At 46.1% G+C, this 24,033-nt stretch overlaps 1 protein-coding gene across 1 annotated transcript in view; it reads left to right on the plus strand.

Moving 5' to 3' along the window:
- Positions 1 to 24,033, plus strand: part of SLC17A7 (solute carrier family 17 member 7) — a 58,456-nt gene that overhangs the window by 14,498 nt on the left and 19,925 nt on the right. The gene's annotated exons all lie outside the window — the stretch shown is intronic.

Here is a 24,033-nt window from a genome sequence, read left to right on the forward strand (position 1 = left end):
AGCAAGGTCTGGAAAGCGAAACCCACCGTCTTTAATTGGAAGTTGCATCCTTTTTTATGAAACAAAGTATTAAGTTTTTGAAAATATTTGCTAGGTATAAGTAAGGGATTCCACGTTTAACATAAATAATTCAAGATATAATATTCATCTTAACTGTATTAACCTTGCCCCATAGACTTAACTTTAAGGATGCCCATCTATCAATATCTCATGAAATATCATTGAACAACTTATTTAGATTTAACTTAATCATTTGAGATATGTCTAGGGGAATGATTATTCCCAAATAAGTGATGGAATCAGGGCACTGACAAAATTGCCAGTTAGCTAATATTATTGATTGTACCACTTACCAGCACCTTTGAAAAGCTGAGCTGTTATAGAAAGCCAGGGCTCCTTGCCAAAACCCCTCTGCAGGATCAGCAAGATAAGTAAGTTAAGAATGGCTTTGGGAAGAATGAAGATGCCAGATCCTACCACCAATCTTTGAAAAATGCTCATCTACAAGTTTAGATAAGCTTCAAACAAAGTGAGCTACTAGACCACAGCAGAAAACATCTGATTAGGGTAGACAATTCTGGCAAGAGCTGAGCTGCTACATAAGTCCACAATTCTTTCAAGAGCTTCTCTGTAACTTAATTGGAATAAGCAAAATAAGCTTGGCAAGCAGCCAGTTGAGCGTCAATTTGGATGAGAACTCATAAGCACAGGGAAACAAAAGAAGTCTTAAATTTACTCTTAGGCATCAACAGATGGCAATATGTTGTGTTAATGGTTTTGCATCTGTGTGTGTGCCTTTAAGAATGTGGTGTGCTAATATTAAAAGCCCCCCCCCACTTGTTTTATTGGCTTGGCTCTCTGGTTGAACGAAGGGGAAGGCATAGAGATGAGGACAGGCGGCATTAAAGGTAGGCATCTGCCAAAGCCTTCCTCTCCAGCAGGGGGCCTGCTGACTAAGAGATCCCTGTACCTTCTCTTCACCACTGCAACCTGCTCGTTCACCTGTCTCTCGCTCCTTAGCACCATGGGGGTAAGGAGGAGCAGCAGAAGCAGATGCCCCGGCCTACCTGCGCTATGCCTGTTAAACAAGCAAATCGTAGGAATAGTGAGAAAGTGGAAGAGGAGCAGCAGAAAGAACAGCTGGTGACTGTGGCAATTGGAAGGAGGGAGGGGGCCCACTGAGGGTGTCTTGCCCAACAGCCCTCGAAAACCTGGACCTGGCACTGGATAAGGACTTTGCATGGGGCACGAGAAAGCAAAATGCTTACCCTTCACATGCTTCTAAATAGGGTGACCATACGTAGGGTGACCACATGGAAAGGAGGACTGGGGGCTCCTGCATCTTTAACAGTTGCATAGAAAAGGAAATTTCAGCAAGTGTCATTTGTATGCATGCAGCACCTGGTGAAATTCCCTCTTCATCACAACAGTTAAAGCTGCAGGAGCTATACTATACCAGAGTAACCAGATATGGAGAAGGGAATTTCATCAGGTGCTGCATGCATAACAATGACGCCTGCTGAAATTCCCTTTTCACAATACAACTGTGAAAAATACAGGAGCTCTATCCTCCTTTCCATATGGTCACCCTAACAAAACATAATTTTACAAACTTGAACATTCAAAATGTAAAAGCAATTTAAAACAGCTAAAAATAATTACGATGGGAGCCAATATAAAAAATGACAGTAAAATCCCATCATTATTATTATTATTATTTATTTATATAGCACCATCAATGTACATCATATTTTGATTACAATCCGAAACACATTTTCCTGCTAGTACATCTCATTGCACTCAATACAGCTGACTTCTGAATACACATGTATAGGATTGCACTGTTAAGATGCCCCCAAAAGGAAGGAGATCATGGGTTGGATCCAGACTTAGTTAAACTTTGATTAGACCCATTGTAATCAAGGGGAGTTGAGTTAGCCTACTTTGATGTATGACCAAGTCTGGAATCAACCCGCTGTATAGAAATGTAGATTAACTTAAAATGACACAACCAAAGTGGGAAATCGAGGATAAGACTGATACGCTGTAAAGAGATTGATCAGATCAAATGTTGAATCTACGATGCAGAGATATCATATACTTTGCCTCCACACACCCCTGCTGATGAAACTGCACAGCCAAGCCAGATATGATTGTCAGCAATTCAGCCTAGCAAGTAAAGCAACTGTCAGGGTCTCTGGGTACAAGGCTGTAACCTTATCTATCTGGGGCTGTGAATGTTCAGGGCGGAAGAGAAGTGTGGAACAAAAGGCCCTGTGATTGGCTGGCAGTATGATGCTTCTGGATTGGCCAGGCCTTCTTATAAATCCTTGGAGCCTGGCCTTCTCAACTTGTTTAGGGTGACCATATGAAAAGGAGGACAGGGCTCCTGTATCTTTAACAGCTGTATTGAAAAGGGAATTTCAGCAGGTGTCATTTGTATGCATGCAGCACCTGGTGAAAGTCCCTCTTCATCACAACAGTTTAAGCTGCAGGTGCCCTGCCCTCTTTTGTATCTGGTCACTCTAGTATACTAGAGTGATGAAGAGGGAATTTGACCAGGTTCTCCATATATACAAATAACACCTGCTGAAATTCCCTTTTCTATGCAACTGTTAAAGATACAGGAGCCCTGTCCTCCTTTTCATATGGTCACCCTAAGCTTGTTTGCCTGGTCAACAGCAAAGTTCTTTCTGCCTGCTGTACTCTTACCTCACGATATTGGCCTCAGGGACTGTAGGCTGTGCAACATACATGCTGGGTTTGGTTTCGGAAGTCATCACTGGCATAGAATCGTGTGAGCAAATGATATCCTTGTAGGCCTCAAGGCCTGGTTATTTCACTCTTCTGCAATCTGCACCTGCTCCAAACTGCTGATTAAGGGTTTCTCTCATACTCCAAGGAGTATGCTGTGTGTCGGGGTGGGGAACTTCAGGCTCAGGCTCAGGCCTGGCCATCCTGAGGTCCCAACCTGGTTCTCCGAGGTACCCCAGATGGTCCCACCCTCCCTTTCCCCTGATCGCTGACCATTTGACCCCCAAGAGGTTTTCTGAAATTGAATTCGGGCCCTGGTTGAAAGATGATCATGTTTAGTGCCGCTACAGTAGTTCATGCTTTGAAGCTCCAGCACATGTTTGCATGATGTGGTAGAATCATAGAATAGTAGACCTGGAAGTGGCCTAGAAGGCCTAGATTCCTGCTCAATGCAGGAATCCACTTTAAAGCATACCTGACAGATGGCTGTCCAGCTGCCTCTTGAATGCCTCTAGTGTGGGAGAGCCCACAACCTCCCTAGGTCAATGGTTCCATTGTCGTACTGCTCTAACAGTCAGGAAGCTTTTCCTGATGTTCAGGTGTTTCATATTCATGTTTACCCCTCCAACTATCATATGTCTTTGGTATTCCTACTGTCTTTTGTTCTCATTTTGTCAACTGTAGTCAGATGGACTAAGATTAGGGTGAGCCCTGTGGTCATTAGGGTGACCCTATGGAAAGGAGGACAGGGCTCCTGCATCTTCAACAGTTGTATTGAAGGGGGAATTTTTGCAGGTGTCATTTGCAGGCATGCTGCACCTGGTGAAATCCCCACTTCATCACAAGAGTTAAAGGTGCAGGAGCCCTGTCTAGCATGACCAGATACAAAAGAGCTGAAATATATACATACTTCATATTGGGTTGTTGTGTTAATACATATTTTAAAGTATTTCTCCTTTTGGTCTGTTAGGAAGATAATATAATCCAGTAAAGGCTGGTGGCTTCGATTTTGGTGGGGCAGTAAATCCATTCTGGGTTTTAGTCAGAACCAGCCAGAACTCTAAAAGAGCTGTCCAAGGTTCTGAATGTATTTTGGGGGTCAGGTGTAGCTCCTTTAGCGTTCTGACTGAAACCCGGAACAGACCTGCCAAAATGGAGCCACCAGCCTCCACTAATCTAGTATCCCTACATTCAGGGCCGGCCCTACTTTGAGACAGAGTGAGTCAACCACCTCAGGCCAAAGGTATCTGGATATTATTTAATTTGTTATTCTGTTTAGTGACAAGGATGAGGTGCTTGAGGTATTTTCTGCCTCGTGTGCCAAAACAACTTGGCAGTCTTTGGGTACTATGAGCCTTGACTTGAGGGTGTGGAGGGGCATGGGACACCATTTGCTCCTCAGCCTCAGGCAGCAAAGCCTCTTGAGCCAGCTCTGCAGACATTTATAAGCAAGGCTTGATGGAGGTATTCTCCTCCGCTGTTCTGTTTGGCAAGACACTAGTCCTCATGCCAAAAAACCCCAGGAGACTTAAACACTTTGCATTTTTTTTAAAAGAGAGAGAAAGAAAGAAAGAAAGAAAGAAAGAAAGAAAGAAAGAAAGAAGCAAGAAAAAAAAGCTGAAGGAAAGTTTAATTACATGAAATATAGATGAAGGAGGAAGCATTTAGTGCTAGAGGGACATGAATTATTCAAGGAGGCCTGGGGCAGGTTTAAAAGGCATCCTGCGTGTGCATTCCTGCGGTCCACGGCTACCTTTGTTACTCGGTATGACAGGAAAGGTTGCAAGGCAAGGCAGCTGCATCGCAAACACTGGACCATTGCACCTTGACTAGAAGTCATTTTATCTTGATGCCTCAAGCTCACTCAGCCTTGGAGCGATGACTGCTACCCTCAAAAGGTTAATATATACGCTGCCTCTTGCCTGTTAACCCCCCAGAGGCTCAGCCATCATTGGTCAATCAGCTGAGATGTCACGGAATCTTTGGGTACACTCTAACTGCTCTGGGGAGAGATGTCAATAACAGCCCATTGATAAACTGAGCAGTGTCTCTGAGGGGCGGTCAGCTTGGCAGCGAGAGCCCCATAGGGGGGGCAGCATTGAACCTCTTCTAGGCCGAGGATCGAATTCCATTTCAGAGAAGCTCTCAGGGTCTGCATTCCAGCAGTGTGTGGCGCTGCTCCCAGTGGGTGGGGCTGAAGAGATAAGGGGCGGGGCCAAAATGCTAAACATAAAAGCACCCTGGCATATTTTAGTGTAAAGTCCTTACTTCCAGTGAGTAAGGGCTAGGAGTGGCATGCCAACCTTTTACGATCAGGGAGGGAGGAAATGGCACACAATGATTGGTGGTCAGAGGAAAGGTGGTAGGACCAGGGGAAGGAGGCAGGGCCATTTGGGAAAGCCCAGGGGGCTGGATTGGGACCCCAGGGAAGGCAGGCCGGATTTGGACCCATGGGCCTGAGTTTCCACAGGCAGGACTTGAGGACAGAAGGGAGTTGAAAACGTACCATTTGGAGGAAGCGGGGAGCAGAAGGCGGGGAGCTGAGAAACTGAGCGGAAAGATGGACCGGGCAGTAAGAACGTTAAGGAAGAGGTGGAGCAGGGCTGTGGCTGAATGACAGAGCATATGTAGAGATGTAAAATTTCTGGAAATTTTGAAGCAGTGGAAAAAAACCCTTTCCCCCCCCCCCCCCGGGTTTTTTGGGGAAAATGGAAATTTTCAGAAAAATTGAGATAATGCAATATTAGCACTTTTTACAGATTGAAAGTCACTTTGTTACTTTAGGAACATAAAATGTAATTATGTCCAAATTGGTTTTGCATAAAATTATTACATTTGGTATATAAAAAGTACTGTGTGTTCAAACAATTATTGCAAATTGATTTTTTTTAACCTTTTTTCTAACAAATGAAGCTACAAACTCCTGAGCTGTTAGGAACACCTGAACTGTAAGGAACCTCTTTGGTTTTGCCAGTTTATGAGGAGCAGGCAAAAAACAATTTAAAAAAACAACAACAGAAGAAACCATCAACATTAGTAACAAAGAAAATTATTTATGTCTCCACTAGTCCTCCACAGTGTCAAGCAGACATAAAGCACCCATTGGCATAAAAAGAACTGAGAAAAAGAGAAAAAAAGGACCAGGGTTCAATGAATATGCATGAAATTTAATCAGACTCATTTTCTGAGCTATAGCTATCACTATCAGTTTCAGTCTCTGCTTCAGTGGCGGTGCCCCCTAGAGGCAGAAATGCATCTTGCTCTTGCATTTGAGAGTTGTAGTCTCAGTTTGCAACCTAGCACTTGCTTGGCCTTGGTGCACAGAAATTGTAATAATCTGATATTGTACTTAGTTTTTAGAAATCATTTGGAGAAATAAATATCTGAACACCTTGTCTTAAACATTTTATTCATCATGCTAAAATAAAACATCCCATAATCCATTGTCTTCTCCCCCCCCCATTTTCCCCAATTTTTTGGGAAAAACACACAAAAAAGGCTTAGGAAAAAAATGGGGGAAATGTTTTTCCCCCCTGAATTTTCCCAGTTTTTTCCCGGGCCTTCACATCTCTAAGCATATGCCTACTGTGCAGAAGGAGCTAGGTCCAAGCTGGAGCCCTCCAAAGGGGTGAGCAGGTGAACTACAACTCCCATCATCCTGGCTGGGGATGGTGGGAACTGTAGTCCACCCACCCCTTTGGAGGGCACCAGCTTGGTTAAAGCTGTACTTAGGTTGAGACACTAGCGACTCCGGTTAAAGAATCTTGTCAGGTATCAGAGCTCAGGAAAGGCCTCTCTGCCCAAGGCTGTTAATTGGAGTGATAGACAATTTCCGGCCTACCTCTAGTCCGGCAGCCTGACTTGGCGTAAGGTAGTGTCTTCGCATGCACATATGGCAGGTTGGGTCCTGAGCAGGGTCACTAGCTATTTGTGGAACACAGGAAGCTGCCACATAGCACGTCGGACAATATGCCCATGCAGCCCCATGTTTTCTAAACCAACCAACAGCAGATCTCCAAGAACTCCGCCAGAGGAACTCTCTCCCACATGAATGGCTCCCTGGTCCTTTTTTAACTGGTGTTGCCAGGGTCTAAACGTGGGAGCTTCTCCTTGCAGGGCGGGGTGGGTGTGGGTGGCAAGGCTGGAGCATCTTGAATGTTAGAACATTCTGCAACCATGTGTCAAAGGATTGGGCTTCAGTCACTGGATTCTTGAGATTGTTTCCTTGACAATTAACCTAGACTTCAGTTGTAATTTCCCCCCCATAAAAGGAGGGATGTGCAAATCAGCAGAATTCCACTTTGCCAAAATTCTCCAGATTCCATCTCAAAGCTCGTTCCGCCTGGAGTCTGTATCAGATTACGAGCTATGCCTTTTTTCCACATGAAAATCCCTGTGTATTTCAATGCATATTTTTTTCAAATGTACAACCCCGGTTGTATGCATCTTTGAAATGTACACATTCTTCTCCTATTGATTAAAGCATATTTGTGCAAATTACTCAAAAGCTCATATTTTTTCATGTGCATTTCCCCCCCAGATTTACCTATATTGCCAAAGATATTTGGGGGGTGTCTGCAAATCACCCACTCCAGTCTGGAAATATACAGACTTTGATCACAGTTTGTATCCAAGACCACGTTCCATCCAGAAAGTGTGAACTGGGTAAAACCCTGATCAAAACCAAACTGAAACAAATATCTCATATATTCATACATAAAAGTCAAAGCTGCAGAAACATGACCTGAACATGGCTTAACATTTAAAAACAAGCAAACAAACAAACAAAAACAGTTGAATTCAAAGTCTGTATAAAAACTGCCAAGTAAGGAATGGATCCAATGTTAGTCTAAATTGAGCCCCATTCATTTTCATGGGACTACTCTAAGTAGGACAAACATAACGCACAACCCTAAAACAGCCTATCCCAACCTGGTGCTCTCCAGGTGGTTTTGGACTACAACTCCCAGCATTCCTGACCATTGGCCATGCTGGCTGAGGATGATGGATTGAAATCCCAAACATCTGGAAAACACCAGCTTTGGGGAAGCTACATTAAATGCTACATTGACTGGTCCACTGTGAACTCAGGTTGTTTCAATGGGGGGGGGGGGCTGCCAAGTGCCAAAATATTAGTCCAGAACAGACCAAAGGTACATCTAGTCTACCTTTACAGCAACATCTGGAGGGACCTGCTGTAGAACAACAGTTCAAGCTGCAGGAGCCCTGCCCTCTTTTATATCTGGTCACTCTAGTACAGCTCCTACAACTTTAACTGTTGTGATGAAGAGGGAATTTTGCCAGATGCTGCATGCATACAAGTAACACCTACTGAAATTCCCTTTTCTATGCAACTGTTAAAGATACAGGAGCCCTGTCCTCCTTTTCATAGGGTCACCCTAAAGTAAATAAATACATACATAAAGGCTGGGAAGCCCTGCCAGGGAAAAAATGGCAATTGTATCCAAACACATCACCTCTTCTGTACTCCTGCCATCTTTCCCCCCACCTCACTCTCTCACACACATACAATCTTTCCCAGGTGTTGAATCGAAGGTCAGGCTCCCTCCCTGAAGGGGATCCCTGTATTTTTCCTTCCCGATCCCCACCCCAGCCTGGTACTACAGCTTTTTCCTGCTGCGTTGTGACTGACCTTCCCTGGTGGCAGGGAATTAAAAAAGGAGCTAATCCCCAGGGCAGGTTCAGGTTGCTGCTAAGGACAAATCCCCTCACCCTCTCTCTGCCGTAGAGATAGAAAAGGACAAGTCACACGCAGCCTGAGATTCCAGCTTTCAATGGAAAGCAGCCTTACTTACTTACTTATTTATTTATTACATTTTTATACCACCCATCTCTGGGTGGTTTTAAAACTATAAAAGACAATAATAGCTTATAGGGTGACCTTATGAAAAGGAGAACAGGGCTCCTTTAGCTTTTCTAGAAAAGGGAATTTCAGCAGCTGTCAATTGTATGCATGCAGTACCTGGTGAAATTCCCTCTTCATCACAACAGTTAAAGCTACAGGATCCCTGTCTAGCGTGACCAGATACAAAAGAGGGCAGCTTGAACTGTTGTGACGAAGAGAGACTTTTACCTGGTGCTGCATGCTTACAAATGATACCTGCTGAAATTCCTTTTTCTATGCAACAGTTAAAGATACAGGAGTCCTGCCCTCCTTTCCATATGGTCACCCCAAACATAGCAAAACATAATGTAAAATAGGGTGACCATATGAAAAAGAGGACAGGGCTTCTGTATCTTTAACAGTTTTATAGAAAAAGGAATTTCAGCAGCTGTCATTTGTATGCATGCAGCACCTGGTGAAATTCCTGCTTCATCACAACAGTTAAAGCTGTAGGAGCCCTGACTACTGTGACCAGATCCTGCAGCTTTAACTGTTGTGATGAATTGGAAATTTCGCCAGGTGCTGCATGCTAAATGGCACCTGCTGAAATTCCCTTTACTATGCAACTGTTAAAGATACAGAAGCCTTGTCCTCCTTTTCATATGGTCACCCTAATAAAAAATCATAAGTTTAAAACACAATAAAACTAAAGTAGTGCCCAAAAAAGCCTGCAGCAGTGCAAAAAACGTACTGACACAATTTTTAAAAGTGAAGGGCTAAAAAGCCTGGGAAAGTGAAAAGGTCTTCCTCTGGCACCGGACTGCAATGTAGGCACCTGATGAGCCTCTCTAGGAAGCTCATTCACCACTGGGGAGCTGCCACTGAAAACGCCCTGTGCTTAGTATCCACCTGCCTTGCCTCATTCAGTGGGGGCACTCAGAGAAGGACCTCTAAAGATAATCTTAGGGTCTGGGTAGATATATATGGAAAGAGACAATCCTTCAGGTAACATGCCATCTTGATCACTTTCTATTGGAGGGTGGCTCTATCCCCATCTTCTCTGTGGTGAGAGGCCTATATAAGCCTTGCATGGATATTACATCAAAAATTGGGAATGAATTCCGGAAGTGACAATTCTCCCACTGAGACTTCTTCCTCAGCTTCTATTGATGGGGAACACAGAGACGGGAAGCTGGTCTGTCAGTGGCAGGAAGTCAAGCAGAGGCTTCAAGAGGTTATGAAATTATGCACGCTCAACTTGAAAAATGAAAACAGATCGCTGAAGACACCTGGAGGTGTGTGCCTAGGCATGTGAAATTACAGACAAGATAGTGTATTGTTTTGATTTTACTATACCACATGAACAAGGAGAAAACAAAAGAATGTCATGTTCAAATTCAAATCTTAAAAAGTACGTTGCTAGTCCTCATGACCACAAGAATAAGTTTGGATGTGTACAGACAGCATCTGGTGAAGTACCTCCTTCCCTTGCATGACCAGCAGAAAGAATGTGCAAAATAAGCAAATAATAGATGGTAGGATTCATTTTTTCTTGCAACAGAATTTTGATTTTTTTTAAATCGTTTGTGTGTGTGTGTGTGTGTGTGTGTGTGTGTGTGTTTTAGCATAGAGTGCACTCATTGGGTTGCAAGCTATTAACCAAAATAATATTGCTATGAAAAACTTCACCTACTGATATCTGCAGATCTAAGCAGAGGAGCAGTGAAGGCTAGGCTTTTTTTCTGGTCAGTTGGCAAACCCAAATGTAGGTTACATTCACTTAGTAGCTGAAAATAAAAGGAAGGAGCCTGCACTGCTTGCCTGGTTAGGGTGGCTGCAGATATTTTTGTGGGTCTTGTGCAACAGATCCCTGATGGGATGCCTTTATACATCACACACTGGTGAGTGAATGAGTGGTGGCAGGAGCTGCTGGCCCTCCTCCTTGGCACTGCCTGTGTCAGCCCACGTCACTCCATGTGCCCTGGCACGTTCGTTGGCAGCTAGAGAACAGCTCAAGAGTGGGCAATGACCTGCGATGGCAAAAAAAGATGTTCACTGGAGTCCGCCAAGCAGAGCCACCTGCCAGCCGCTCCAGGCATAACCTCAGGGATTCACAGCAGGCCCAGCATCAGTTTCACAATCTGGTCACCAGTGGGGGGCCCTGTCAGCGCAGGAGCCTTGGCAGCTGCCCAACAATGCCAACCTCTGACCTGAGGCCAAGGCTTACTTCTCAAACACCAGAACGTTGGCGGGGAAATTGCAAGCCTTAGTCTAATCCTGCGGGAAAGGCCAGCACACCTGCTCCACACCCACACCCACACCCACACTGCAGGGCTGTGATTCTTTGGCTTGCAGTAAGGACCATGCAAGGAAAGACATGAGTGTTTCACCTAAGGTTGGAGACAAATCCAAGCCACGACTGGATTTTGTACTTTCCAAGCTGAGGGAATAAGCCCTTATGTGTATGTTTGTACCAAGCATACTAATTGGATTAACCTGAAACTATACACTGCCTCTGGCATCAGAGGCAGTATGCCCATGTACACCCGTAGCTGGGGAATATGGGTGGGAGGGTGCTGTGGTGCTCATGTCCTGCTTGCGAGTTTCCCGTGGGTATCTGGTTGGCCATTGTGTGAACAGAAGGATGGACTAGAAGGACCCTGGTCTGATCTAGCATAGGGTGACCATATTTGGGAAACCAAAAAAGAGGACACCTAGTGTGTGTGTGGGGGGGAAGCAGCTTTCTGAGTCCTGCAGAAAGTATGTTATTCCCCCGCCACCTTAAAGAACCCGATTGGAGTGGAGGAGGGGAAAGGATTTCGTTCTGCACCACCACCATCCACTCCAATTGGGGCCTTTTCTATAATGTCCACGAATGACCCACTTTCCCCTTTAAGACCTCAATTGGAGCTCGGGGTGGGGGAATGATGTGCCTCAAGAAAGCATGTCATTCCCTCCTGCCCTGCTAATGGCAGCCTTAAAGAGGAAGGTGTGTTATTCCAGGACATTATTGAAAATTATAGAAAATCCCCCCTGACACCATGGAAAGAACAAAAACCAGGACAAATCCGGGGAAATCCTGACAGTTGGTCACCCTAATCTAGCATCAGGGCTCTTCTTAGGTTCTTAGGTTCTCCGTTATATCTAGCAAGTAGAGGCTAACCCAGGGGTGGAGGACCTCTTTCTGCCAGAGAACTGAATTCAATTTTGTAGAAGCTCTCAGATGTCACATTCCAGTGGTAGGTGGAGCTACTGGCAAAAAGGGGCAGGCCCCCAAAATACACTCTCACATCTTAGCACATTTTAGCTTACATCTCTTACAGCCGAGAGCTAATCCTTAGGAGAGGCATTTCAACCTGGACCAAAGCAGGAAATCAGCCAATGATTGGTGGTTGGGGAGAAGGGGCCATGGGCAAATGGGAAACTCCAGAGGGCAGGATTTGACTCCCTGGTCCTGAGGTTCCCCACCCCTGGACTAATCCATTGAAGCCTGTGGCTCTTCCTTCACTCCATCTTAAATCTCTAGACATGCAGCCTTTCTGACTTCGGGGCTGTCTATACGGCGCTGCTTCGGCAGCTGATTCCCTGGAAAACCCAGAGCATCGCTGCTGCCACGCGGCAATGATCACGTCAGACAACTGCAGCGAGCGCAGGCTATCTGGAATGGAAAACTTGCAGCGTCCTGTGTCACCCGGCAGTAATGTGCAGCAAATGAAAAGTGGGTGGGTGGGAACCTCCCCCCAAATTTTTATTTTTCGGTCCACTCTGTTCAACAGCGCAGCTGTGGGAGGCTGTAACGGCGCATCTGCGCCGCCACACATCATTGTATTTATGCATTGTGCACTTTTGTCTCTCTCTCCTCTCCCAGCCCCCCCCCCCGCCCTTCCCTGCCCAACTTGCTTTTTGTAACATCCTTTCTGGTGAAGAGATCTGGAGATCTATAAAGCTGGTCTGCTCTTGAGCTGTTCTCTAGTTGCCAACGAGGGTGCCAAGCCACGTGGGCTGACGTGGGCAGTGGCAAGGAGGAGGACAAGCAGCTGCCACCCCCCTTACTCATTCATCCATGTGTGATATGCAAAGTCACCCCATCAGGGACCTATTGCCTGTGACCCCAAAAAATATCTGGATCCAAAGGAACAGTGCAGTCTGCGAGGGGAAATCTGTGAGCTCCAGCCAATCGAGTTGACACGTTTTTCCTCCTCTTCCCTCCTCATTCCTTTTCCTTGTGTGTCATGTCTTTTCGAAGCCTGCGGGACGAGGTGGGGGACTGTCTTCTTTCACTGATTATTTGTAAGCTGCTCTGGGAACTTTTTTTTTTTTGCATAGGAGCGGGATAAAAATACATTAAGGGCACAGTCCTATACATGTGGGAGTTCTAGGGCTTTCCCCCTTGTCTAAACATGCACAGGACTGTGCTTTCAATAAATAAATGCACCTAAAACCGCTGCCACAGGCGAATGCTGGGACAGAGGGTTGCCGACTTTTTTCATTACCTTGCTCCTGTGACTTTAAAGGGTGCTGGTAATAGCAGGAACCACAAGGAGAACAGAAAGAAGTCTTGTGGGTCAGATAAAGGCTGTAGAACAGCATATCTCAATGGCATGCGCACCTATCTAAGCAGTGCAGCGGTCGATTCTCCATCCTTTTTGCTTGCTCATTACCTTCTCTCTCTCCCTCTCTCTCTCTCTCTCTCTCCCACACACACACTACGAATAATTCTCAAATTCCCAAGTTATGTGGTTATGTGTGTAAAATGTCTGCCAGGGACAGCTTGTAAGCAAAATGCTTCTAGGGAGTGGCACGGGGGACGACACAGTGCGTGCCTGCATGCATGCGCGGACCCGTGGGTTATTCTCGGCTTCCTTGCTGCATATTTTATGAGCAAGGTGATGACAGAGGGGTGGGGGCGGAGGCTTTGGCCGCCGTACAGAAGTGCTGAGCTTTAAAGCTGCCTCCATATGTTCTCCGCTGCCTTGTTATCCGGCGCTAGCGATAGCGCACACAGCTGTGCTGCGATCGGCATAGCGTCAAGGCCTTCGGGTTTGGCCGAGGCTAATAGAAGTATCTCAGGGGCACAGTTCCGTAAGGAGCAGGACAAAAAGAGTTCAGGAGGGGGACACACAGTATTGCACTGGGAAAGGAATCCCAAAAGAGCGGGAAAAAGCAGAAAGACGTGCTTTCCTATTTTTATTTTGCAACTGCCTTGTCTCCTCATGCTATTTTGGAATTTTTATGCGCGAAAACTGACAAGGTGCCATTTTTGGCACCTGTTCCTTTAACACTGTGGAAAGAAGGAAAGGGAGGACAAAAATACCACTGATCAGGCAGCCGAGCAGAGAGATCGTGCATGCCCCCTTTTGCGGGAGACGTAGCCCCGAAGGTGCGCAACAATGCGTCTCAAGCTTCTGATTACTGTAGCACATTTCTCCACCCAGCCCTTCTCTGTCTGAGGGGTTTTAAGCTAGAATGTCAGCGCTGGGCTATAGGTGACCGTAGAGCAAGAAAACAGAGTCAGGAATCAGGAGCCAGGAGCCAAAGACATGGAACCAGGCAATACGCCCAGGCAAAACCCCAGCTGGACTTGCAAGCCTTTGTAGTCCTTCCAGGTCAGGGAAAGTCAGTTGCTTGTCAAGGTGGATGGAGTCACTCCAGAGCCTGCAAATACTTCACTACCCAGGTAGCTGCAGCATTAGTGGCTCGCTATACAGGTAGCAACATGCAAACCCAGGTGGGTTCCTAGTTCTACCCTTGGTGTTTCCTGATGATCAAAGGAAGCTTGGCAGTAGATGCTCAGATACGTCAATGGAGGATCCAGGATTTGGGGGGCCCACAGGAAGACATCCTCAGCAGCACCTTTCACAATACGCGCAGTGGGAAATGTGTGCTTAATCATTACACCTGCATATTTAGAAATCCCTTGCACTTGTGTTTGTGTTTTTAGTAGTTTTAGCATAGGTTGACCTTATGAAAAGGAGGACAGGGCTCCTGCATCTTTAACACTCGTGTAGAAAAGGGAATTCCAGCCGGTGTCATTTATATACCTGCAGCACCTGGTGAAATTCCCTCTTCATCACAACAGTTAAAGATGCAGGAGCCCCACCTTCTTTTGTATCTGGTCACTCTAGTAGAGCTCCTGCAGCTTTAACTGTTATGACAAAGAGGACATTTCACCAGGTCAGAAATATTTGCTGATCTGCTGCAAATCGCCCAGAGGTCCAGCAGCAGATCCCCATCTAACTTACGCTCGCCCCTTGTGCTAGAATAGAATGACTGTTTGACAATGTAATTGACGTAAGCCCTGTTTAGAAGACACCTTAAACCACAGTGGTTAAGGCTCTTTTGTTAACAAAAAAAAATAGGGTGACCATATGAAAAGGAGGACAGGGCTCCTGTATCTTTAACAGTTGTATTGAAAAGGAAATTTCTGCAGGTGTCATTTGTATATATATGGAAAATCTGGTGAAATTTCCTCTTCATCACACCAGTTAAAGCTGCAGGTGCCCTGCCCTCTTTTAAATCTGGTCACTCTAGTATAGCTTCTGCACCTTTAACTGTTGTGATGGAGAGGGAATTTCACCAGGTTCTCCATATCTACAAATGACACCTGCTGAAATCCCCTTTTCTATGCAACTGTTAAAGATACAGGAGCCCTGTCCTCCTTTCCATAGGGTCACCCTACAACAAAGCCTTAACCACCATGGTTTAAGGTGTCTTCTGAATAGGACAGTAGAGACACAAGAACCAGCCTCCTCTGAGGGCAAGTCGCTCAGCCCACTCCTCGCTCATCAGGAGAGATGGTTCAATCCCATTGCACCCAATGCAAGGGGCACAACAGAACCGTGGTCTTTCCCCTCGCAGAAGGAGACACGGACCTCATATAGTGGGTCACGCATGCAGAGATGCAGTGTGGGGTGGACGGACCAATGGCTTCCATGGTGCTTTTAGGTCTTTAGGTACATTATTTCTCAAAGCCTGCGAGTGGCTCCATTGTGGCGCAGCAGGTTCGTTGACGGATGAGTTAAGGAGCTAAGTGCTTTGGGAAAGGACAGGGTTCTCATAGGATGCATGCTTTGAATAGAGTGACCATATGGAAAGGAGGGCATTGCCCCCAAAGAGGACATGTATCTCCAACAAAAGAAGACAAGTGAGGACGCCAATTTATTTGCAGAACATTTGCACATGCTAATGCATATGCATGAATGCAAATCCCAAGATCATAACTATCATCTAAATAGAAACACAAGACATCTCACCCTAGTGAGGAAGTCTGACCACGTGACCGGCTCAGTCTTTGGTCCAGGTGTTAACTTTGGACGGACATCTCAAGGCCCCTGGCTGCTCTGCCTTCTTATGATTCTACAATTTTAAACCAGACTTGAACCAGGAAGCCCATTAAAGAGAAAACACCTTCAAATAGAGGATGCTCCTCTGACATTTCTTCAGGTAGAGGACTGTCATCTGTAAAGCAGGACACCTGGACCACCTTGGGGAAGGGGGGTCGGCAGTGGACTTCAGCAGGTGTCTGATGATGCTGACCTCTGACAATGCCCTGAGAGTGAGCCCCATCACTGTTTATCTTCTACATGAATATGGTAGTGTAAGTTTTATTACTCAAGTTCTGCCAGACCAATTTTGCTTATTTTTGTTTTAAACTGAAGCTTGAGCAGTGCAGACATGCAGAAAATTTCAAAAGTTCAAAGCTCGAGCTTTAATATCCAAACGGTATGTTTCCGCGCCCCGGCCAGGAGCCTGAGGCGGTCAGGGAACTACAGCTCCCACGTAGATGCATGCTGTGCAGGGTGAAAACACGAAGGCGGGGACGGGGGAGGCCCTTGGCCTGTTCTCAGAGTGGCCATATTGATGGCACGGGTGGTGGAGGCCATGGTGAATGCTCAGAGGTGGCAGCAGAGAAGGAAAAGAAACGGTCCTAGGAAATGCTGGGTTTCAAAATGTGAAGGAAGAGGGAAGGAGGTGGACTTGAGGCCTGAGGAGAAAAAGAGAATGTCGTTCAGCTGTGACGGGTGTAAGGAAGCAGGGGCCAAAAGTCCTCAGTTGCGTTAAAGGAAAGTAACCTGCATACAGCTTCTGGAGGACTGACATAGCAGGAGTCAAGGAATATTATGTTTCGCCCCCTCAGACTACTAGCACCCATGGAGACATGGGCTTTACACTAGTTCTAAATAATCTCTCTGGACAGTAAAAACAAACCAAATAGCTAAGCGGCTCGTAGCCAACTCAATAGCTACCCTTCTAGAGTGCGGGATGAGAAACACTCGGGTTTGCCCACTGAGCAAGAGCGCCCCCTACAGGCTGGGCCCGACATTCTGCTCCCCGCAATAGAGCACCAGACCCACCTCCTGTCCTGGATCTTGCCCAACTTTGGAGGTGATCCTTTTCGCTGACGTCAGCTGAAGGCGGTGAAGCTGGCAGCTTAGGAGTGGAGGTTTTAAATATCCCCAGCTAAGCTGCCCACTGCCAGCAGGTCTGTGGTGACCTTGGGCGGTGCCCTAAGCTCATGCAGCTCCGATTTCTCACACAGGCATCATCTTCACGCCACCCAACCTAGGCACTCACCTTTGATACAGCAATAAGCCCCCTCCCCACTGAGACACGAGTGCTATAGCCATCACGCAAAAACACCCAGCTCAGACATGAGACGGCCTGATCCACCAGGGCTTCCTTACTCAGAAGTAAATCCCAGCAATCTCAGTGGAGTTCACACCTGAGTAAGTGTTCATAGGGCTTTCCCCAACTTGGCGCCATTTGTGGCCTGTGACTCCCATCATCCCTGAGCACTGAGCATGCTGGCTGGGGCTGATGGGATTTGTGGTCCAAAACTTCTGGGGTAGGCTGGCGTTGTTTCCGCCAATCAGCGAAACGCTTTGCGGTGTTAGCCATGCTTAAGCCCATTAAAATCAATGGAGTAGACACAATGGGATGAGTTAATCATGACGAACATAAATCCCAGTGATTTCAATGGCTCTATCCTAAATATGACTGAATCCCAGCAGATTTAGAAATAATAATTATAATCTATCCCCAGACACACCAACGGAGCTGCAGTCATTTACCCTTGCCGTTGGAACCAATGGCCCCTTTAACTCAAATGCGCTGCTCTCACTGGAGCACCACCACCTAGACCAGTCACCTAGACTAAGCTAACTACTTAGACCAGCCTTCCCCAACCGGGTGCCCTCCAGATGTGTTGGACTACAACCCCTAGAATCCCCAGGTGGCTGTGCTGGCTGGGAATTATGGGCATTCATTTTCGGGGTGGTTCACAAAGCTTTAAAACTATTAAATACATTATACACAAAGTGCTTATCTTGGTTGTGCTTTTATATGGTATTTTTATCATGTTTTTATACTGTTGTTTTATACTTTGATGAGCCTCGTGTGGCGCAGAGTGGTAAAGCAGCAGTTTCTGCAGCTGAAACTCTCCCCACGGCCTGAGTTCGATCCCAGCGGAAGCTGGTTCTCAGGCAGCCAGCTCGGGTCGACTCAGCCTTCCATCCTCCCGAGGTCAGTAAAATGAGTACCCAGCTAGCTGGGGGAAAGGTAATAATGGCCGGGGAAGGCAATGGCAAACCACCCCACTATAAGGCCTGCCAAGAAAACGTCAGCGAAAGCTGGCGTCCCTCCAAGAGTCAGTAATGACTCAGTGCTTGCACGAGAGGTTCCTTTCCCTTCCTTTATACTTTGAATGGTTTAAATTTTTGTGAACCACCCAGAGAGCTTTGGCTATTGAGTGATATAGAAATGCAATAAAATAAAAAATAAAATAAAACCAAAACATATAAACAGACGGCACACACAGAGACAACATACATCTAAACACTATTTTTTAAACAAGCAACCAAAGACAATCCGATACCTGATTAAAGACTCATTATATGCTGCTAAATGCCTGAGAGAACAGGACAGTTTTAACCCGTGCTGAAAAGATAAAAAGGTTGGCACCAGCTGGGCCTCATCAGGGAGATCATTCCACAGTTGGGGGGCCACCACTGAGAAGGCCCTCTCTGTTGTAGTCCCATCAGGTGGGGAGATGGCTCGCTGGGCTCTGGTGCGAACCTGCCCACCCAGGCTGGCCATGGGCTCCCCGAAAATAAAGGGCTGTAGTTCAGCCTGGGTCTTTGGCCTTGGCATCAACAGTATCTAGGGTGGCCATGTGTCCTCTTTTATGGAGGACCATCTTCTATTTGAGGGCATCCTCTGTTTAAAGAGCTGTCCTGTCCAATTCCAGAACCCAGTTACTGCTTGGACACCACCTGGTCACAGTCTTCCCCACTAAGGTGAGATGCACTGTATTTCTATTTAAATTGCAGTAATTATTTCTAAATTTACATCTATCCATATAAACTAGCATATGCAAATTTTATGCAAATTATTGACATCTTTTAATCCTCTTTTTTGGCAATGCACAAAATGGCCACCCTAGCTAGGGATGTACAGCTTTTGTTAAATCCATTGTGTCTGTGTTCCGCGGATTCTCAAGCGTCTTTCATTCCATTGTTTGCTCATTGATGGGATTGGATTTTTTTTAGCCAGCATTTCGTTCTGCTTTCACTAATCCGTATTGGTGCATTATTGCAACTGCACATGCACAGACATGCCCAAATGTGCCAACAAATCAATGCAAATTAGCAGAAATCCCGCCCTAAGTGAAAACCCGGTCCACAAGTCCACAGAATCCATGTGTCTCAGAAAAAGCCGGTCCACTGCAGAACCTGCCGGTCAGATTCATAGGAATCTGAACTCATTTGAATCCATTCCAGATTTCTCTCCCATTCCGAATCCTAACTCAGGGAGGGGGAAGCCTCTGAGAACATCTTTCCCACCCATCCCACATCCTGAGACAGGAACTCTTGTGGATTGCTCTGGACACTCCAACTCGGATAGCCCCATCTTGCTCAGACACATCTTTGAGCCCCCCCCATGCTTAGCTGCCTATGGCACAGACCAACAACAGAGGCACCCCATTGTTTCAAAGCTAGGGTGACCATATGAAAAGGAGGACAGGGAAAAGGGGATTTCAGCAGGCGTCATTTGTATGCATGCAGCACCCGGTGAAATTCCCTCTTCATCACAACAGTTAAAGCTGTAGGAGCCCTGGCCTATTTTTGTATCTGGTCATTCTAGTATAGCTCATGCAGCTTTAACTGTTGCAATGAATAGGGACTTTTACCAGGTGCTGCATGCATACAAATGGTACCTGCTGAAATTCCCTTTTCTATACAACTGTTAAAGATAAAGGAGCCCGGTCCTCCTTTTCACATGGTCACCCTATCCCAATTTTCAGGGAGTCCCCTCTCCTGCACACCACAGCTCACCCCCTTCAACAGGATCTCCTCACTCTTTGTGTAGTATTTTTGAAGGCTGGAGGGGCTACTATCGGAAGCAGAGGGTGGGGAAGTCTGCTTCCCACAGCACAGTCATTCCAGCGTAAATCAAGACCCAACCGTAGCTAAGGGGATGCTTATAAAAGATAAGGGGGCTGAGAGCCCCCAGTTCCCTGTAATCTGAGCAGTGGGGAATACTTTGAAAGATTCATCCCCTGCTTGTTTTAAAAACTCCTCCGTGCAAAGAGATGGGTGCTGTCACATTCGCTGTACCCATTGGAACCAGAAAGGTGGGGAAAGGTGGCAGCCTTGGATGAAGGGCGGGAAGAATTAGGGAAAGGGGACGGGCATTGAGTCCTTTTGCCTCCATTGTTGCTAAGTGAGAGGAGTTCTTAGACCGGGTGCCAAGACTGAGCTCACAGCCCATCTGCACCAGCTCCAACGGGAACAGCTTCTGTGTGGGTAGCAGCCGCCCACTCCCCATCAGGCTGACAAGACGGTGTGTAAGAGCAGCAAGGGGGCGGTGATGGACGAGGACTTGGGGGTGCTCCAAGCCCCTCTAGACGCTTTAGCTGCAGGGCAGTATCTTCCATCGGGGTCAGCAAGGGCCGCTTGCACGCATCCCTGTGGATGGAGTCGACCAAGTCCTTTAAAAAAAGCCTTCCCCAACCTGCAGCCTTCAGAGGTGTTGGACTACAATTCCCAGAATGACCCAGGCAGGGCAGGCCCATAGGGTGACCAACTGTCGGGATTTTCCCGGATTTGTCCTGGAGTTTGTTCTAGCCTGGGTGTCAGGGGGGATTTTCTGTAATTTTCTATAATGTCCTGGAATGACACACTTTCCCCTATAAGGCAGCCATTAGTGTGGCGGAGTGGGTGGGTTGGGGAATGATGCGCTTTCAGGAGGCCCCTATTGGGAGGAGCAGGAATGACACACTTTCCCCTCCTCCTCTCCAATCGGGGGCCTTTAAGGCTCTGATTGGAGTGGAGGAGGGCAAAGCACACTTTCTGGGGCCTCTTGAAAACATGTCATTCACAACTGCCATGCTAATGGAAGCTACCAATAGCGTGGTGGGGGGAGGGATGATGTGCCTTCCGGAGGCCCTGGAAAGCGTGCTTTCCCGCCCCGCCCCCCTCCACTGGGTGTACTCTTTTTTGGTTTCCCAAATATGGTCACCCTAATTGTATAGATTCTGGGAGTTGTAGTCCAACACACCTAGAAGGCACCAAGTTGGAAAAGGATGCCTTAAGGGGAAACAAGAAATCCTTCTAGGCAGGGGTGGGTAATGTAAGGCCTGTGAGCTGAATCTGTTCCTCCTGACATTCCAATCCAGTTCCCCAGATAGCCGTGCCCCCTTTCCTGGCCACACCCATTTTTCCCATTCTAAAAAGGTGAACCTACCCATACACTGCGCTCAACATCTAAGGTCCTCCTCCGAGTGCCTACTCCGAGGGAAGCTCTGAGGATGGCAACAAGGGAGAGGGCCTTCTCAGTGGTTGCCCCCTGACTGTGGAATGATCTTCCCGATGAGGCTCGCCTGGCGCCAACGTTGTTATCTTTTCGGCGCCAGGTCAAGACTTTTCTCTTCTCCCAGGCCTTTTAACAGCATTTAACAACGTTAAGTTTGTTTTTAATGGACCCCAGAATTGTTGTTTTTAAATGGATACTGTTGTTTTTATACTGTTTTTATGTTTTTTAAATTTTTGTATACTTTTAATGTTTACTATTTTTAATTGTTGTAAACCGCCCAGAGAGCTTCGGCTGTGGGGCGGTATATAAATGTAATTAAATAAATAAATAAATAAATGTCTTTTAGAAGGCTTAATTGTTGTCAGTAAGAGCTATAAGCTAAAAGATGCTGGTATATTAGTCCCAGTCCCAACGCTGGAATGTGGGCCCTTAGAGCTTCTCCAAAAACTGAATTCAGTCCTTGAGCTGAAAGAGTTTCCCCATCTCTGCTTCAAGGCATCCTATGGTTTGGAAAGAGCTCTCTGAATCATAGTCTTAAGACCTGAAACATATTCCAGATATTCTGCCATACCAGCAGCATGTGTTTCCTCTTCCCCCTCCCAGCCTTCCAGCTTTCTTTCTTTAACACTGAACCTGAGGAAGAACTCCGTGGAACCTGAAAACTAGCTAGATTTTTTTGTTGGTCTTAATAAAGGGTTGATGACAGTGCTTTATTTTGGATTTATTGTTAAAAATCTTCATTCTTTGTCAGGGGTGGGGAACCTGTGGTCCACCAAATGTTATTGGACTCAATTCCCATCAGGCCTAGCCAGCATGGCCAGTGGTCAGGGATGCTGGGTTTTGCAGTCCAGAAATATTGATTTTTTAGGAATTTTTTTAAAAAATGAGGTTTTAAAATTATTAATTTTTTAAACTGTAATTTTTAAAGATAAAGAGCTGAAAGTTGGCACCATGATAGCGTTTAGGTAGAGCTTTAGCCATACCAAATTTGAAACAGATCTGGGGCCAGTAGCAAACCCTGTTAACAACAACAGCAGCTTGCAATGAGTGAAGATACAGTCAGAAAAGATATTTGAGGGAAGGGGAGAATGTAACAGAGTATAGCAAAAGCTTCAAAGTACAGCTAAACCTACAAAAGTAGGAGTGAGTGAAGTTAATTTCAGATACATTGAATCTCTCGTTCTTTATTTCAGTGATTTTAACATTAAGATGTTATGTAGAACAGATTTGTCTTAAATGTGTGCTGTAAAATCAGACATGTGACCAAGGCTATGTTTGGGTGGGCACGCCCCCTTGGTACTGGACACACCCCCTTGGGGGCGACCATGTTGTCCTCCTTTTTTGGTTTCCAAAATATGGTCACCCTAGTGTAGACTAGCAACTAAAGGCACGATCCTATGTATGTTTAGACCGAAAAAACTCCTACAACTGGCTGGGGCATCCTATTACAATTTACCTATGAGTAATCCCCACTGAATTCACTGGTACTTACTTCAGAGTAGACATTCATAGGATTGCAATGTAAATTTTAGATTATTTCTTCTTTTTATGGTCAAGCCATCCTTACATCTTCTTATCTTTAGATATAGTTGGGAACACCATTTTGTGCATTTTCCCCATAGGGTCAAATAGTCATTTTTTGGGGCATAGCTACAGCTCCCCCTTATCCAATCTGCCCCAAATTTTGCATGTCAATAGCTATGGTAATTTGCTAGTGGATCAACCAGGTTTGGTGCATAATAAAGCTTATTATGGGATGTTACAGGGGAAAAGGTTCCCCCCAAGTTGGCATTGTCCTTTGAGATATAGGTCCATGAGGAGTTAAGAACATACTGTAAAAGGCACCATGCTGGATCAGACCAAGGGTCCATCTCATCTAGCACTCTGTTCACACAGTGGCCAACCAGCTCTCGACAGAAGACCCACAAGCAGGACATGGTACAACAGCACCCTCCTACCCATGTTCCCCAGCAACTAGTATATACAAGCATACTGCCTCTGGAGTTCTTCTAGTGCATAGGCTATGGTAGATATTATTTTTCTGAGTGTGAAAATTCAAGAAAAAAGAGTGAAAAGGCATGACCAACTGCCTGTTTGCATGAAATATGGATGGAAAGCCACCAAATTTGCCAGGGTGGGAGAGAATGGGCCAGATGTTTTCACTCAGGTATGAGGGGGCAACTCTGACCTGGCATGCATAAGACATATCTCACATGTCCAAGCACTCAGGCTGTTAACTGATAGGTCTCAGAGTCCTGTGGCTCAACAGTCACGTGTGCATCCCAATGGGAGTCTGCACTTCGTCACTGGCCATACATGTGCTGCTCCCTTTGTCCAAGGCGCACTGTGGTTTGAAAGGGGGCTGGCGTTGGGGCTGGAAAAATGATTCCCCAGCTTTCCCCCCACTAATCTGTATATATATTCTGTCCATCGTTTTTCTCTGTTTTCCCAAATATGATGTAATTTCCCCTCTCCCCATCATCACTCTTGTCTGGGGGAGAAACACATTTGAGGGAATTCTCTAGGGTGACCATATGGAAAGGAGGACAAGGCTCCTGTATCTCTAACAGTTGTATAGAAAAGGGTATTTCAGCAGGTGTCATATGCAATGACACCTGCTG

The sequence above is a fragment of the Elgaria multicarinata genome, chromosome 11, assembly GCF_023053635.1.
Source record: "Elgaria multicarinata webbii isolate HBS135686 ecotype San Diego chromosome 11, rElgMul1.1.pri, whole genome shotgun sequence".
In the NCBI taxonomy this organism is placed as follows: Eukaryota; Metazoa; Chordata; class Lepidosauria; order Squamata; family Anguidae; genus Elgaria; species Elgaria multicarinata.